Consider the following 18277-nt stretch of genomic DNA (forward strand, 5'->3'; position numbering starts at 1 on the left):
TAAAGCAAAAAACTAGTGATATATGTATATATATATATATATATATATATATATATATATATATATATATATATGTGTGTGTGTGTGTGTGTGTGTGTGTGTGTGTGTGTGTGTTTTTGTGTGTGTGTGCGTGCGGAATTTTAATGCCGACAGTGACCTGTTTACCTCTCGATTTCTTCACACTATATTTTAGCTTTGATCACTACTCGTGTTCCAGACTTGATGTTGTGTCACTGTGAATTATGATTTGTGTTTATGTACTCTGTAACCCCCCTTGTTGAATTATGGTGTGTTACATGTTACAATTGGATGGTGCTCAGCGACATAACTATGTATGATCTTAAGGGTATTGTTTTACCATTTATTGGTCAGAACACGATCAATTTCATTGAGTGACTGCTTTTAATCAGATAAAACTCTGCAAGGTAACTTAAGGTAACTTACTAACTGAAAGAAGTAAGTAAACAGTGAGCCGAAGTTTCTTCGAGACAATCGAGTTTTCTGCACAGCGTATAATCAAAGCCACCGAAAAAATCTGTCAACGGTGGTCTCTGTAATGCTGTATGAGCCACGCCCATGTGGTGGCCTGTCTAAAGCGTTGGCAGACGTATGATCATGGCCTACTTTAACCGTAAATAAAATAAAAACTACTGAGGTTAGAGTGCTGCAATTTTGTACGTTTGATGATTGGAGGGTGGATGATCAACATACCAATTTGGAGTCCTCTAGCCTCAGTATCTTTTAAGATCTGAGGGCGGACAGAAAAAGTGCTGACGGAAAGACAAAGCCACCTCAATAGTTTTCTTCTAAAAACTGGAATCGTCAGATAGAAGGCAGCAGCACATGGGACTCCACATTGCTCCATCCAGCGATTGCTGGAACTTGAGATTTGGTCCAGGACAAGAGTGACGTTGTCTGGCAGTCGTCTATTATCCATAGAACAGGTCCAGTTCATTCAGAGCCAGATTAAAAAAAAAAAAAATATGGGGTCGGGGTCGTTTTCCCCAAAACTGGCCTTTTTCTTTCATAAATGTTATTGCATATATACTAGGTATATACAAGATGAAATAATTGAAAATGTTATTCTAGTTACATTGAGAAGAAATATTGGTATGCGGTCTATGCCCTTCTACCCGATTAGATGTTATTCAAAGTACTGACTTTGATTAACAGGATTTTATTTCTAATGTTGTAAGTTTGCACTGAAATTCAAGAATATTTCTTCAATTTTATTAATTGGTTCATTTATTATGTTAACAATAACATGCATATTACTTTATTTGTTGTTATGTTATAGTATACTTTGTAAGTACAATTCAATGAAAAGGATAGTCATAGAAAATATGGGCCTCTAGAAAATTTTTTGTGGGGGTCATTCGATCCCCTTCGGTACAGGCCTGAGAGGATTGCACCCCCCCCCCCCCCCCCCCACCACCACCTGTGTAATAACTTGTAATGCTATCAATGGAAACTGAAAAAAATACAAGACGGAACCAAGAATGAATCACTTGAGACTTGTAGAAAATTTCTCTTCAGAAAATTATCTCTACTGCTATCCAGAGCTAACATTTTCTGATGTTTATTCTCCTATCTATTTGTTTTCTCTTTGATTCCAGCTTTTATACTGATCGCCTTAACCTTGAAAGTATTTAATATTCCCCGCATCCTGATAATAGTTAAAGTTCTAGAAAAGTTAATACATAAATCAAACAATGTGAACAGCAGAACACTGGTATAGACACATTGTATTTGGTTACTCGCCAGCCGCTCTCAAGTTGCGCATGACCATCCGAAGTCATGGCCACAAGACGTGTTGGGACGCGGGGCGCTGACACGCCAAGAGTGTGAAGCGCACGGTGTCTCAGAATTCCTGCATGACAACTTTTTATTCGGTATTTTTCACTCTAAATTCCTATCTATGACTTGAATTATGTAAAGCTCTTTCTATAAGCAATGCATATGTAAAGATTTAAGCTAAAAAACAATGAAAATATTCTGGGTTTCTTAACGTTAATTTATTCGCGTTTTATTTTTCGTAATCTATGCAAGGCGTAAGACAAAATAGACAGAATAAAACAAAATAAATTTACAAACAAATAAAACTCAGGCAATGGTAAAAATACCATGTTTCAAGACCTTATTGCTCTTTTTGGTAAAGCTTCTTTTACAGGGAGCTTTCTCTTTCTCTTGTGTTATTCCGCTATTGGGTCCCAGATCAAATATAGTCTTTGAACAATAAACAGGTAAACACAATTTTGATAAACTGTATAACGAATACACCGTTCAAATCATACGATTTACAATAAGCAAGCAGGTACCGTAATCGTGACAGATAACTTTCTACCAACTAATTAAAATGTGACCCATTCCTGAAACAAGAGTAGGCTCATTTCTGAATCTCTTTTTCTTTCCGGTCCATTCAGGAAGGGACGGAATTGACTCGCAATGTTCCTTTTCCGGAATAGTTTTGTTTTAACATTACAACTCGAAGTTGGAATTTTGTGCTGTGCTCTAAGGTCCTGTCAATTTGCCTATTACGATAATCATGCTCAAATCTATCGGGAATTTACTTTTACCGAAATCTTTACTCATTATGGGGGCTGGTACTCAACGCAGCGCTCATGGATGTGAATGTGGTATGAATTTCCCCTGAGAATATACTATACTGATCATCGAAATGAATTATTTAAGGCATAATTGGCATTATCTTGCAGTGATTTAGTAATTGATTACAGTTTTAACTTAGATATATAATTGCACAAAATACTATCATTATTCCAAACCTATTCTATTTTTAAATGTCGTCACATACTTAAAATTGACTTATTTGACGCTTGAAACTCGGATAATCCAGTGCAACGGCAATCTTTGTTACATCTTTTCCAGAGGCTCGTTGATAGTAATTTTGAATAAATGTAATTGTCATAAAAGTTCATTTATACTTCAGGTGCCGTACAAACTGTCTTCCTAATCAATGGTAATAATAAATTCTTCCACGTTTGATTATGTTCTACGATTGATACGTGAGATTTCATAGAAAGGCCTGTGCTCGTTATGTCGACAGTTTTGGTCTCTCTAAACATGCACACATTTTTAATGGGATGATTTTTAACTTATTATTATATTAAAGTGTTTTTAAATCTTACTTCATATGTCAAGTCAAATTCCGCTTGTGTGGGTACAAACTTATAGACTTAATTAACATCTACAGTGGTTTCTGCCCTCGGTCTATTGAAGAAGCTTTCATCATGGCACTAGCGAGTTTCACTAACTCGCCGAAAGGAGTCTCTCTCTCTCTCTCTCTCTCTCTCTCTCTCTCTCTCTCTCTCTCTCTCTCTCTCTCTCTCTCTCTCTCGTTATTCCAGTATAACAACAAACAGATAAACGTAATCTCAACTGACATATTTTACAATAAACACGAGCCTCAAATCACGCGATCTACAACATATCATGTAATTATGTTTTATTCAGCCAGGATTATTTCTGACTCTCTCTCTCTCTCTCTTACACACAGACAACATACACATACAGCTTTTGTATGAAAATAAAGAATAATCTGCCCTAGGAATATTGGAATCTAATCGTAAATATGCACCACAAGATGAACTGCACATTCAGAGTGTAAGACAGTAATATATGACAGCATTATCATTACTATTATTCAGATGAACCCTATTCATTTGGTTCAAGCCGCACAGGATGTTATCTATTCAAGCTTCTAAAAGAATATGGAGTTTATTTGATAGAAATGGCAGAGGGTAATAGGAAATACAGAACAAAAAGATCAGTTATTAGAAAAAAATAGATAAAAAGGTAAATAAATGATTAAAGTATATTCAGCGAGAATTGTTTTAGGTCATTAATGGACTGGACTATCATCCTGTGGTAGGGTGTAAGAATACTACCACCGTAGGTCCTGGAAGTCGTAAAAGGCGACTAAAAAGGATAGCTGCTGCCATGCAGTCTTAACTTTTAATAAAAGGATAGGCCCACCGCCAATAACTGTGGAAAGTGCTGCCTTGCAGTCTTACTTTTCAGTAAAAGGCTAGGCCCACTGCCAATAACTGTGGAAAGTGCTGACTTGCAGGTGGACTTTTTAGTCAAAGGAGGCCCACCGCCAATAACTGTGGTTGATGACAGCAAGGGCATGCGGTCGTAAAAGCCCCTTTGCCAAATAATAAATCATTCCTGATGTTGTAAGGAAAGGCACATCGGGAAACCGACCCCTTAGTGTAGGGATAACGGTGGGAAAGAAGAAGATTAATGGACTGGATCTTCGCGTCAGACTATTTGTTGTTGCTTTAGTTCTGGGTTAAGTTTTTATATGTCTGTGATTACTGACATGTTCTAGGTCTGTGTAAGAACTGAGAATATGGAAATCTTTCATAAATTATTCAAAACTTCTGTGAAATACGCAGATGAGTAGTACAGACTAATTGCTATAATCAGGTTGTTGGAAGCAATACAACTGTGAAGATATCTATATATCTATATATATATATATATATATATATATATATATATATATATATATATATACTATACATACATACATACACACACACACACACACACACACATATATATATATATATATATATATATATATATATATATAATATTACATTATTTCTACCATTAGTCTGCTTCGGTGTACTGCAATTAGATTGACTTTTGTGTATGTATATCGACAATAAGCACAAAACGCAATTATAATCCGATTATGGATACAAGGGTGTACGGTCTCTGATTTAATCTAATATTTTAAAGGAGACATATGGAAATTCCTTTTATTTCTTAGGATGCGCTTATAAATTTCCGTGAATCCAGCAATTGCAAACTTGCATGTAGCATCTCCATGACAGGAGAGAGAGAGAGAGAGAGAGAGAGAGAGAGAGAGAGAGAGAGAGAGAGAGAGAGAGAGAGCTAAGAAACGGGCTGTTTCATGTAGTACATTCTCTAATGACCAATTCCTCTCAGGCCGTTTCAGCTCTACTTTGGGAACCGACAGTGACGAGAGAAAATTCACACAGCACATCAGAGTGAGAAAGAAAATTGATTTAAGCCAATTAGAATAGATTACAATATAAAATTCAGGCCAAAGGTCAAGCACTGGGACCTGCAAGGTCGTTCTCCGCTGAAAAGGAAATGGAAAATAGAAAGATTTGAAAGGTGTAACAGGTAGAAAACCTCTTAGCAGTTGCACTATGAACCAATTGTTGGGAGAGAGTGGAAAGTAAGATGGGATTTCAATCATTGCACTGAGCTGAAAAACAAACAAACACGAATGAGGTATATTTCATAATTTTATAGACATTGGTAATAACCACGTCTGCAGTAGGTATTGTCAGCTGTTGACATGCTCGTGTTTGGATGAACTCAAATTTCGGCGAATAAGTAGTATATATATCATTTCTTTAAGCCTCTTGAGAGATCTATCGATAGGTCACAATACCCGCGCATTACTAAGGTTCCTAAGGGTGAACAGACTTGCCCCATAATAAAACGTGCTACGTAAGCACGAAAAGCGACATAGTTGTCAAACTGCATCGATATTTATTTTGGCTAGCGAATAGAGTACCGTAGTCGTGACGTCGGTGGGTCACGTGCTGAACCACCTGGCTGCTTTCGCTCCGTAACAAATTAAGGGGCCTGGTTTTGAATTGCCTAAGAAATCGTTAATATAGGGAAGTTAGGATTTAGACCCATATAATTTGATGAAGAAAAATAAGTATGTTATAAAATATGCTGCTTAGTTGCCATTTAATTTTTTTGACATTCAACAAGTATCTTTACATACTATTGTATAAATGTGAATTTTTCTTAATCAAAATATATGGGTTAGAATGCTAACTTTCCTCCATTAAAGATTTTCCTGTCGTTTCAAATTCGGCTCCGTTCATTTCTTACGGAGCGAAAACAGACAAGTGGCCCCCAGGGAGCGGTGATGATTGCGTCACACTACAGTACTCTATTACATACCCGTTTAGCTGTCGAATACGGAATCATAGAGCTAATGGGGGGATTTTTAAAAAGTCTCAAAATTGCTCAGTAAATCTGATATATTTCATTAATATGGGGGTTCTGTATAAAAAAAAAGTGCGTTTTTCCGGGACATGTCCCGAATTGGATCGTTTTGTCCCCTGTCCCGCATTGACCCTTCTGAGACACCTTTACTGTCCCGATTTTTTCATCATAATAAATGTAGTTTTACACTACCTTGAGGACAACGTTTTTTTTCTTTTCAGTGGTCAACATTTAAAAAAACGCCTTGATAAACAGAGAGATGAAGCCCGATGGATGGAAGACAAAGCTGCGTCATGAAAGATGGTGTTCTGTCCTTCAGCAGATGGAATTTCAAGAACAATAATCAGAGATGGTAATTTTGTGCCAGAACTTGTTTAGCATTCGAGTTCATAATGGTCATGTTGAGCGTTTAGTCTCAATCGTGAATATCCAGTGGACTGGTGAACGAAACAAGTTGGATGTGGCTGCTTCTGTAGAAGCTATCGTACAATGCACATGGAACCTTGATTTTGAGTGTAGAGAGTTTTATAGGTAGGTGTTAGAGAATGAGGACCTACTGAAACAAGCAAAGTCATCAGAGAAATATAATTAAAGAGGTAAGTTCAATTTCCGTGCATATAAATTTCTTATTTTTATTTACTCATATGCTCCAAATCAAAAGAAAGTTAGCTTTTAGTTTCTGTGTTGTTTGTGTAGATTATCAATTTTCCAAAATATTTTTCCTTTTGTTCAGTTTCTGTATTTTCGCATAGATTATTAACTTTCCAAACGAGTTTCCTTTTGTTTTCTTTATATCCCTTAAAATTCTTGCTTTATGCTTTTCACTTACATGTGATAATTGTCTCTACGTTTTTATAGTATATTGGTCTGGGTGTGTATATAGGTATAGATTTATATATATACATAGCGAGAGATTTTAAGTGTCCCAGATTTCTAATCTTGTCATGTGGCAACCCTACCTCTTTCTGTATATAAACTGTACAGTAATTAAGTACCTGTGTCTATTATTCTGTTATTACTCTCAACAAATGATGTTTTCCTTCTTCGTGTACTGGGTTGTTATTCATTAGCCCCTGATAGTTTATACAGCCCTTCGCTAAATCCCTCAGCGCAGCTACAATTTCTAAAGCAGATGATCAACTCATAACGGTAATGTAACAGCGAGTGCTAATTTTCGCTTTCCGATCTTTGTAGTAGCTTTGATTTATGTTGAAGTCAATCTTACATTGCAATTTTCCAAACAAGCTTGATATGCTATTGATTAACAAAAGATTTAGAAGAATAGAATAATCTGTGAAGAAAAGGAAAATATAATTTGCTGAGGAGAACATAATTTGCTAGAAATACAAATATATGAATGAGGATAATCGAGAAAAGACAAATGTATGCATACAGAATCACTCACGTCTCACTCTCTCGTCGCGATTCAACGCACCGAGATCTGCGGTGAAATAAAACCGCGTTCCATCCTCCTCCTCCTCCTGGCGCTCCATAGCGAGGGACGTACCAGGATTACGTACAAGGTGGTTGGTTACTCTCGAGGAAAGGGAGACCGATTCCCATAACCAAGGCCGCGATGGTCTTCCTGACCAGCTGCACGTATCCGTTCAAAGCTGCGGGAGGGCGGCGTGTAACGGCCGGTGGAAATCCTGCGCCCAAGGTCCTTCCTGTAGTAGGGATAGTGTGGTCGAATTAGAGTTGAACTAGGAATTATTTTTCCCTCAAAACATATTTGATATTAGTTGTTGGAAGCGCAATTTGATGTGGATTACGAAAAGCATAGACCTCATTGTCCCTTGTTGTTGTTTTTGATAAAGCTGACCTTGTGTCAGCACGGGCTCTTGCTCACAGAGCAGCCCATAAAACTGTCCCTTATTTGAGCAAAAAAGTTATATATTTGCATATGTTCATATGGGCTGAGAGCAGAATTAAATCTTGCCTCTTGTTAAAAGAAATGCTAAATTTTCGCTTACTCGGGGAGTAGGCCTACAAACTACTTTGTTGTCGTTCTTCTTCTTGCTGTTGTTCTTCTTATTGGGTGCATAGGAAAGCCCTGTGGAAAAGCCTAAGAAGGTCAGAAAAAAAGTGTTTCACGTTGAGTTAAAGATACAGGAATTTTAGGATAGGAAATTTATGATTTATTTATTAGAATGAAAATGTAAAGAAACAAATAATGTGCACGTTAAACAGTACAGAACAATTATTTCCAATAAACTATAGCGTACTTATTTTAATTTTCATTGGTGAAATAATGTCCTATTTGACCGTGGATTTTAGCAGGCGCCTCTAGTAAGCTGGAGGTCGGATCACGCCTTGTTTTCAAATCCTTTAACGAAAAATCGTATCACTACAATGGTGCCAAGAACAGTGATAATAAAACTGGTTGCGTGGTAGGAAGTCACATCAAAGAAGAAGGTAAAAGAACAACCACAAACAAATCATTTCTTGTCAGTCATCATTGTAGTACTTACAGAGCTGCCGTAGAGGTTGTCAAGAGAAATTCCTTCAAAGGACGCGCAACATCGGTAAATGGCAGACTATGTAAAACATTGAGCCTGGTGGTAACACATTAAAACAGATCAAGTCCAACGAAGGAATATGGGCTTCATCACATCATGAGGAACGACTCACACAAGAAATTTTGACGCGTCTCAGAACTGGTCAGTCGTTTGATCAATGGCTAGTTGATGAGTAAACCCATAAGGTGCAGTTCCTAAATGCTATATTACATGTAAATCTAACCGTCAGACTTTTTTTGGGTGTGAAACTGTGAATGTCCAAAACATAATTGGCTATGAATCTTACATTTTCGGAACAGAAAATTATGTAGGATCTCCACAATTCTTTATGATCTAATTATCAAATTTGAAACAAATCTGTAATGTAATAACTAAAATCTAAATTATTATTAGTGCAGATAAATCTTTTGGGCCAGCAGTTTTGGGTAACTAAATTGGCTCCGTCGTCAGGTAAACCTTCATAAAAATGATAACCATATGAATGACAAGATCACAGCTACCCAAGAGAGACATGTGTAATAGTGTGGCACAGTGTTGTTATTCCAAAGGGCAATAACTTAATAATACTTAAGAAAAAGGCACGAAACGGATAATAAGAGAAGAAAAGGGAAAAGGGAATATGATAATGATTTTTCTTAGCGAAGGGATTTTGTTACTCCAAACGATTAAGGCTTTTAGCCATCAGCCATGTGGTTTTCATCTCCCCAAAAAACCCCTGTCCGTAACAGCGATTAGTGACCAGCGATATCGCCCAGGCATCTTCGAGAAATTGGAAACTACTCTCATTAGCGCCTATGACTAATCGCCGTTCCCTTCGTGAACAGGTCAGAGAGAGCCATCTGGCATACGTTAAAAAGGAATTCTATGACCCGTTGTTAGAAAGAGGGAAGTACCAAACTCTTCAGAGCCCCACCCTTTCAAGATAGACCTAAGGACTTCGACGAATCAAAAGCCATGAGTGTTGGTCATAAGACAGCCCAAAAGGGGTATCAACGAATGACCTATGAGGTTACCGAATGGATACGCCCCCAAGAAGCCAGGACATGAAGAAGGAGGCGTATACAAATTCACAGCCTACGAATCATTGTGAAAGATATGACAGGAAGGCGGTTGGTATACAAGCTGGCAGCCACTAAGACACAAGAAGTCTTTCAGAAGTTACCACACCCAGTCCAAACCCAAGAAATCCAAAGGCGGTGCTAAAAAGATATCATCCGAATAAAAAGGCAGACAGAGAGAGAGGAAGGCAGAGAGAAAAAGGAGCAGAGAAGAAAACGACAGAGTGGAGAAAGGGGGGAGAGCAATTCAAGATGGCGTTGGGAGAGCATGAGCAAGAACAACGAGTGTTGCCGCAGCCGAACAGAGAACGAGTGAAGAAGAAGAGACAGAGAGAAGCAGCAAAGAAGAATCCAGAGAAGAAGAAATAAGCGCAAAAGTGTGGTGTGCGAATCAATCTATAGACAGTGAAAGTGACAATTAACACTCAGTGAAATTCCCTCGTGCCTATAGACTCGTAATTGCAACAAAGTGCCTTTCAAGTGCCAATTAAGCTTTATCAGTCCAAGAGCCCAGAAGGTGGAAACTTTTATAGAATCACAGAGCGAAGAATAAACCTTTTTAAGAATATATCAATCTTCATTTCTCATCCAAAACGATAACCCTTTTTGCTAATTCAATATCAAGAGCTTTCAGCAAGGTAAGAAAAATTTATATAAATCTAAATCTCCAAAGTACAGCCTCCAAGTCGGCGAACGTTACCTTAGGGCTGTGTGCGGAAGAGTAATACCGCTACACATGTTTTGTGGAGGCGTTCATTTGCTTGATCAGATCAAGGCTTAGGTTAATAGGTAGACTTCACAGTGTCATCAACTAAGATACATATCCCGTGTGCGTTTGTTTTATCAGACTATCCCATTCTGGGTGGACGGTTGTTAGCGATTCAGGTGATAACATCCACTGGCTGACGAGTTGTCGCTCACATTCTCACCCACTTTTCATTACTTCTAGTCACAGACAGTATTACTAACCTTGGAGAAGGAAGCGGAGACATGAAGAATGGAACCTAGAATACCGTGCTCGGCCACGGTGGAAGTGGACGCTTGACTGAATGCTCCTGCTCCCGAACACTATCATCTGAGGCCATTGTTTGTATGGTTTGGTCTAGTGATGCTTCCTATAATAAGCCTAGCACGAGCCCTTGCCCCACCCAAGTGAGGGAAAGTGTGTGGAATACCGACAGGGGCGTTGAAGTTAATTCTGCTCAGTTTTTTATTTATTTATTTTTTTTTAATCAGTTCGAATTCTCGCCTAACTGAAAATTTAACAGATCAACGCATCGTCTGTCCGATAGGATATGTTATCTTATCTGCTATGCGTTTGTAGTAAAATCGTATTCTGTGATTATATGTCAAAATTAATTTCATGGAAAGGATTCACGTTACATCTTTGTTTTATAAAAGTACTAGCAGCTGTGGTACCCGTCCTCCGGACGTGGTATCAGTCAAAAAAAAAAAAAAAAAAAAAAAAAAAAACAAAAAAAAAAAAAAAAAAAAAAAAAAAATGAAGGGGTAGCTATATAACCGATGTGATTGAGAATGTGGAGATTTAATGGAGGAGAACCAGAATCTGTGATAGAAAAAAACGAGTCTTTTAAGATTTTTGGGAGGATTCATAACACATAAATTTAGGAGAAAGTATCCATCTTTAGGCTCAGCAGATATAAATGGAACAAGTGAGGTTTGGATTTCATATGTAAGGAGAAAAATATTATATAAGCCTGTTACAGTTTCAGAAAGATCTGCAACATATGGAAGGGTTATTCAAAACTTTCCGTGGAGAAACGTTGAAACCGGGAGTTGTGTCATTATTCAGTCTTCTCGATATTTATATGGCAAAAATGTTGCTGTTCAGGAGGAATTAATAAGTTAACTTTGTAGTTGCAAAATTTATCTAAGAAAAAAAATATTAAACTCACTGGGAAACGAACATTCCAAGTTATGCTAATAAAGAAATAAAAAAAATATCAGTAATTTTTTTTATAAATATTCGATAGAATTAACGCAGAATTAATAAGGAGGTTTAAATGAAATATAAACTAAAAGTTTGTATTATTTTCTTAAGTGCCTTTTCTTTTGGTTTTCATTTCCAATGTTCAGTTTGTAATTTATATATAAGTTTATGAAAAAATTATAATATTAACAAAAACAATGTTTTGAACTCAAAAAGCGTGACATCAGGAAAGAAATTAACCATTTCTTGTGCAAACTAAAAAATTAAACCATAAACCAAAGATTGGAACTGATAAGATGCCGAAAAAAGTTTTGCTGATTACAGATAAAGAACGGGTAATTCAAGTTTGTCATGATAATCCAGTATCAGGCCGACACTTTAGAAGGGACAAAACGTTCAATAAAATATCACAAAAATAATACCGGAAAGACATGAAAGATGATGTATCGAAGTTTATTAGTTAGTGTGACAAGTGTCAGAGAAATTCCAACAAACCACCAGCGCCAGCCCCTAAACTGCATCCAGTTCCAGTTCGAGTGGTGTTTGGAAAAAGGTGGGATGGATCTTATTGGGCCACTCCTAAAATCTAGAAACTGAAATCAGCATATTTGTGGTTTGACTGACTGTTTTAGTAAATGGCCTATTTCTGAAGCAATGCCATGTAAATCTGCTGCTGAAGTAGCCAGTGTTCTGATTCGGGCTATCTGCACTTATGGATATTTCGAAACTTTCATAATTAATTGATCAGGGTCGTGAATTTGTGAATCATCTGAATTATCTAATTTGTGAAAAACATAACGTAGATCACAGACAAATGGATTACAGGTATGTATCAGTAGAATGTATTTCAATTTATTTCAATATTCATCAGTGAATAAGATTTATAAAATAGAAAATTCAGGGCTGTATTTACGTCATTATATACACGCACCTTTCTCTTGTGAGACGTGTGGCAATTAGATGTAGATAACCTTGAATATTTTTGCCGTTCTTTTATGATGAAGTTCTCGGTAACTTTCCTTTTCTATGTGTCCAGCCTCTGTGAGCTCCCATTTGCTGATATAGATATTTATATATATAGATATATATATATATATATATATATATATATATATATAATAATCATATTTATGATAAAGAATTCAGGGTTGTATTATTTCAACAATTTGTGTTTACAGAAACTTTTCAACCAGACACTGGAACGTACTATAGCAAAATTCGTTCATGAAACCCACGATGACTAGGACCAGCACTTAGATGGACTCCTGTTTGCCTACCGGACTGGGAAACATGACGGCACGGAACTCTCCCCATACTATGTTATGTTTGGACGCCATTCCATACTACCCGTAGAAATGGACTTCAATGCTGCAGGCAATGCATGTGCCACTGACAATACTGCAACTGTGGAAGCAATAAGAGACCTTACACAAGAAATAGTTGATAGGCAGCATTTGGCCCACAAGGCGGTACACATTAACATAGAAAAAGCCGAGAAAGACAAAAGAAATATCATGATGCAAAACATGCATATCACACTAATGAAATGAGCGTAAGACAGCTTGTTTTAATTGGGCGCCCGTATGAGATTATCAGTTGTTACATAAAGGTAGAGGTAAGTTGAAAAACTTGCAGTCAGGAAAGACACTTAATAACACATCATTCTAGTGTCTGAGGTAGCTGTAATTTTGTCTTAGAAGGAAAAAGAATGTTTATGGTGTTTTATAGACTAAGACGTAATAAAATCAACAGTGATGTGTAGTTATCAGAAATTATCAGAAGATATGATTGAATGCAGACCAGAAAAGGTGCCTGGAAAATTTTTATCCATGAGAAATGTCTTACAGGGTTTGAAATGTTACTTTGATGACTATGCATGGGTTCTTGTGCAAAATACATACTAAAAATAAAAGAGGTTAATGCTATTGGGTTTTCACTTTGTAAAATAATTGCATTTGTATAATGAAGAAGGAATTGTTTTTAGGATATAGTTATGAACTTCTTATTAACGCATGATTAAAAAAAAATGTCAAATCCTTTTAACCGCTGGGGATGGTCTGCAAACGATTATCCTCTTGTTTATTTCATTCATTTTTCCGTAAAATGATTTAAGGTATAAAGTCTAAGATTAATCGGCGGGAGGCTTATAGTATATTCTGTACGTCTAATATATATTTTGCAAGTTTATACTTCTGATTTCGTTGACCTTGCAGCATGATTAACATTTGTGTGGCAATTGTTTGTTCCAATAATTGATAGCAAATTACCATATACTATATATATTTCTGGTACAATTGAGTATTTTGAGGTTGTTTTGCCGCTGCATTTCAGATTTTATTTTCCCTTGCCGACCTTGGCTTGAAGCCGTCATGGACAGACGAGAAATTATTAAGTGAACTTCCTCTGATTTCCCAAACGGTTACATTTATTATGTTTTGAGGCAGTGCCTCAGAACAATTAGGCCGGTAAATTAGAACTCACAGGCAACTTAAGTGTAACATCCATGTTAGAGTTATCGTTTTTGTAAACTGTATTAAGAGAATGCTAGTGGAAGGCTTGCTATCATTCATCAGGCAACCGCTTTTGGCGCCCAAAACAAGAGAGAGAGATAATGAGATTGGCGCCGTCTTGCTTACATCCCTGTTCAACACCGTGACTTTAATGTACAGCTCAAAGTGATTGTTTTTACATGCAATCAATGGAAGTTATCCCTTAGGACGTGCCAGTAATGTAAGTGAATAGTCATAAGTTAATGTACTTAACCAATATACTTTCTATAAAAATATAGATAATTCTGAAGTAGAGGAACTGATATTTAGGATTAGGCTACTAGGTAGGTAGTTAATTAAAGTTCGATGGTGAACTTAAAAAGCACACGTGACTGATATTATTTAAGTTTGCGAAATTCTCATTAAACTGTTGCTCAGAGTTTGTCATAAATGCTTACAGGATTGATACCAAAGCTATATTTTGTTATGTATTAATAAGTTCCAATATTTTTCCTAATTATGAAGATTAGGCTCTGCCTTGATAGCCTATAGGCTAACCTAGGCTACATTTTAACTATGGAATCAGGTCTAGTCCACAAGGAAATTCTTCAGACTGTAATTTAGGGAATAAGGTTCAGACTGTAATTTAGGGAATAAGGTTCATACGTATAGAGTTTAGGCATGTTGTTCATTAGATAAGTGTGTTTAATCGTGAATTTAGCCAGTAGGCCTAGTTACCTGTTGAAAATTTTGAGTATGCGTAGCCTAGCCTTTGTCATAAAGCTATATGCTACATACGTTTAGTGGAGACTATGCCTGTAATATCACCCTGATATACTCCATATGAATCTCTTTATACCAATGAATTATTTTATCTCAACTTACAGGTAGCAATAGGGTAAAATACCAAATGACCGGCCACTACCGTAGCGCGACCACCTTCCCGAAAAAGCACTTTACCATGTCCTTTAACCCAAGATAGACATTAGTCAAGAGCCACCATCCATCGAAGCAACATCTCGAGACCTCTACTATACTCTCTAAGTAAGATTTTTCTCCCAAGTCACAAATTATGGACATAATTTCCGATTTTCGGGAAAATGGTCGCGCTATGGTAGAGGTGGTGGCGAGGTGGTCGCCAGGTGGTTGTTCAGTATTTTACCCTACATATGAACTTGGATTATACACATGTTGAATTTAGGCTATGCATGGAATATTCACATGAAATATTCCATATGAATCTTCATACCTAGGATCTATCAGAGAATAATTTTGTTTACTGTACCTGTGAATATTTATGCCCATACATACCTGGTAAAATTACGTCTTGTGGTAGAATATTAAAATTTTCTTTATAAGTTTAGTATACTAGTTGATGGTTCAGGTCTAGAACTAATTATTCATTTGTTCATTTTACACTGCTTATTATTAATTGTGTTGATATTGTTAATTGTCTTTACCCACTTTGATAATTTCATTTATACTGTCTCTGTTTCATAACACACTTATTAAGTGATCATTGATGCATGTTTATTCAATGATGATTAGGCTATATGTAATTTTGCATTTTTGTTAGCAGTTTTCAGTCAAAACCGTTGAGGTTACTATGTCTAAACCCAGTGTTTGCCTATGATGATTAAGAATAAGACAAGTGATGATCGCATTCACTTAGGCACCATTGTTATGCAATGATTCTGAGAAATGGCAGCGGCAGCGACTACAGAGACCAGCAGCAGCAAAGCCAGTTCTTTCACCCAGTGCTGGGCCGTCAACTGTGCTCCATACAGAAACAGGGTCACTCAAGAACAGGGGATAATATTTCACAAGATAGAGACATTTTTTCTTTCATGAAAACAACCTCAGGTAAACAGGTATTGGATCACGGTCAACTTGCAGCCAATTACACGCCTGCTTTTTGAGCTGATATGCTAATGAATGTTATTATAAGCTTTTTATTAATGCCTATTTGACATTAAATTCATGTAGCCAAATAAATTAGCATGTAGGGCTACTGTCAGTTCATATAACCATGGTTAAGTCTGACAATTTACCCCAATACTAGTACTACAATGTATATAGTACAGTACGGCCCCCAATTATGCAAGAATTTGGTCGATCCACGGCCTCTCAGAATTGGAAATTCGCAGATTTCGAAACACATATCTTATGGGAAAATTGCATTAGGGCCTATGCAAACGGCAACTTACCCAGTCAAACTTTTTTATATTACCCATTTTCAATACTTTCTATGTACTAAACTGTAATTTTTTCTAATATGAAATTGTTCTTATGGATAAATAAAACATTTAAAAGGTTTTAATAACTTAAAAAAGTTTAAAATTACACACACGATGGTGAAAAGTCCCACACGTATACAATGCCACCATTGGGTGCAAGCGTACTGTACGATACAGTCATTTCCTTTAAAAAACCTTTTGGATGGAATTTCCTCTACCCAAAAACCTTCAAACTCTTCTATCTCATCCTCCGTGAAGAGTTCTTCTGCTGAAGGAAGGCTTTGTGAACCATTTAAGGCTTTGAGTGGATCATGCGTCTTCACTCCTGTTAGGCCTAACAAACTTGGTTACAAGCGCCTGTCAGTTTCTTTGTCCGGTCTGTTCACTATGTAATCGTTTTCATATAAATTTATTCTACAATAAAAAAAGAACTGATGAAAATTCAAAATTTTATATTAAATTATAATTTCTTAAAAAGAAATGATAAAAATTCAACATGAAATGACAGTTCCTTGAAAAGTTTAGATCGAACGATTCTCTCTCTCTCTCTCTCTCTCTCTCTCTCTCTCTCTCTCTCTCTCTCTCTCAACATCGCTCGTCTCCTCCTTCGGTCTTTCTTTCTTCCTCTCTCTCTCTCTCTCTCTCAAACACATCTGCTTCTCTGTTAATCATTTTTACTAGTCATTTTCATCAAAACCTATTTCAACAATAGAAAAATAAATAAATGATTAAATTAACCTAGAAATTTTTTTTTATTTCATGTTCAACAATGACGGATTTCAAGTTGTCGACTGCTGCCAAAATGGAAGTTGCTCCTTCCTTCGTCTTTAACTTAAAGGCAAGCTTTTTAGTTTCGAGAAAATAGGTCTTTTTCTTCGGCTTCTAGGTAAATGCATACATGATGCGGATGATCAGAATACACCTCGCGGTTGTGAATAATACGTATGGCGATGATGATGATGATGATGGTACCGATCATTCATACACACTGCACTATGTCACAAATAAGAAAAAAAATGCGTGAGGCGGAGCCTTCCGTCTTAGCTAATGGCTAAGCAGAAGCCTTCAGAATACACTTCGCAGATCTGAATAATATCTATGGCGATGATGATGATACCGATCATTCAGGGTACACTTCGCTGATCTGAATGATACATATGACGACCTTGGTGATGATACCGATCATTCATACACACTGCGCTATGACTTCACAAATAGTTTTTTCCTCCAAGCATTCCCCCCCCCCCCCACCCCTTCTCTCAGATACCAGTGATATTCTTACCATCAAATACCAGTAAAAATTAATCATGTTTGTTTTATTATCAGTATTGTTAAGATTTTATCTTTTAATCCGTGTAAAACATTTACTTTGAATGGTTAACAATGAAAATGCATCTAAAAAGATAATTATATTTCCAAGGGAATCCCTGGATTATTTTCTAATTTTCCCGAAATCCAAAATCGGGCTCAAAATGAAAACCCTAATTGTGACTTTGCCTAAGATGAGCTTGTTTCACGTCTCCTCTCAACCAACAATACAGTCTAGTGAATATTGGCTGTTAGGTATCAGGCTATTGGACCTAGGCTATTATTAATATTATATATATATATGTATATATATATATATATATATATATATATATATATATATATACAATTCCTATTTATGAAGCTTATATGGAATGAAAGCGTTGGAAATGACAATTATTAAACCATTCTGTTGTAAAATTTTATTGTGACAGTTTGACCCAAGAATAAAGAACGAGGATAATTAGTTTCCTCTTGAGAGTAAAATAGTACTGTAAATTTATGATGGAAAGAAAGGTACATAATGCACAGAGTTAAAGCTTCTATTTCTACATATAGTATAGGTACACATTGACCTTGGTAAATGCTGCAAAGATAATTTACCGATCTTTAAAGACTGCTTAGAAATAACCATAATGTTGTCATATCTACAGAACCTTATGGGTTAACTGTAGAAGAAATATACCAG

At 36.5% G+C, this 18277-nt stretch overlaps 1 long non-coding RNA gene across 4 annotated transcripts in view; it reads left to right on the forward strand.

The window, feature by feature from the left end:
* Nucleotides 1–14062: 14062 nt before the first annotated feature.
* The window catches only part of LOC135217055 (uncharacterized), a 146095-nt gene continuing 141880 nt past the window's right edge, over nt 14063–18277 (forward strand). For 2 of the 4 annotated variants that reach the window (XR_010315026.1, XR_010315027.1), the window contains exon 1: nt 14069–14285. This is a non-coding gene — a long non-coding RNA (uncharacterized LOC135217055). Of the gene's footprint in view, nt 14286–18277 lie in introns of all 4 variants that reach the window. The other 2 variants (XR_010315024.1, XR_010315028.1) reach the window with 2 other exon arrangements.

This window comes from Macrobrachium nipponense, chromosome 19 (genome assembly GCF_015104395.2).
Source record: "Macrobrachium nipponense isolate FS-2020 chromosome 19, ASM1510439v2, whole genome shotgun sequence".
Classification (NCBI taxonomy): domain Eukaryota; kingdom Metazoa; phylum Arthropoda; class Malacostraca; order Decapoda; family Palaemonidae; genus Macrobrachium; species Macrobrachium nipponense.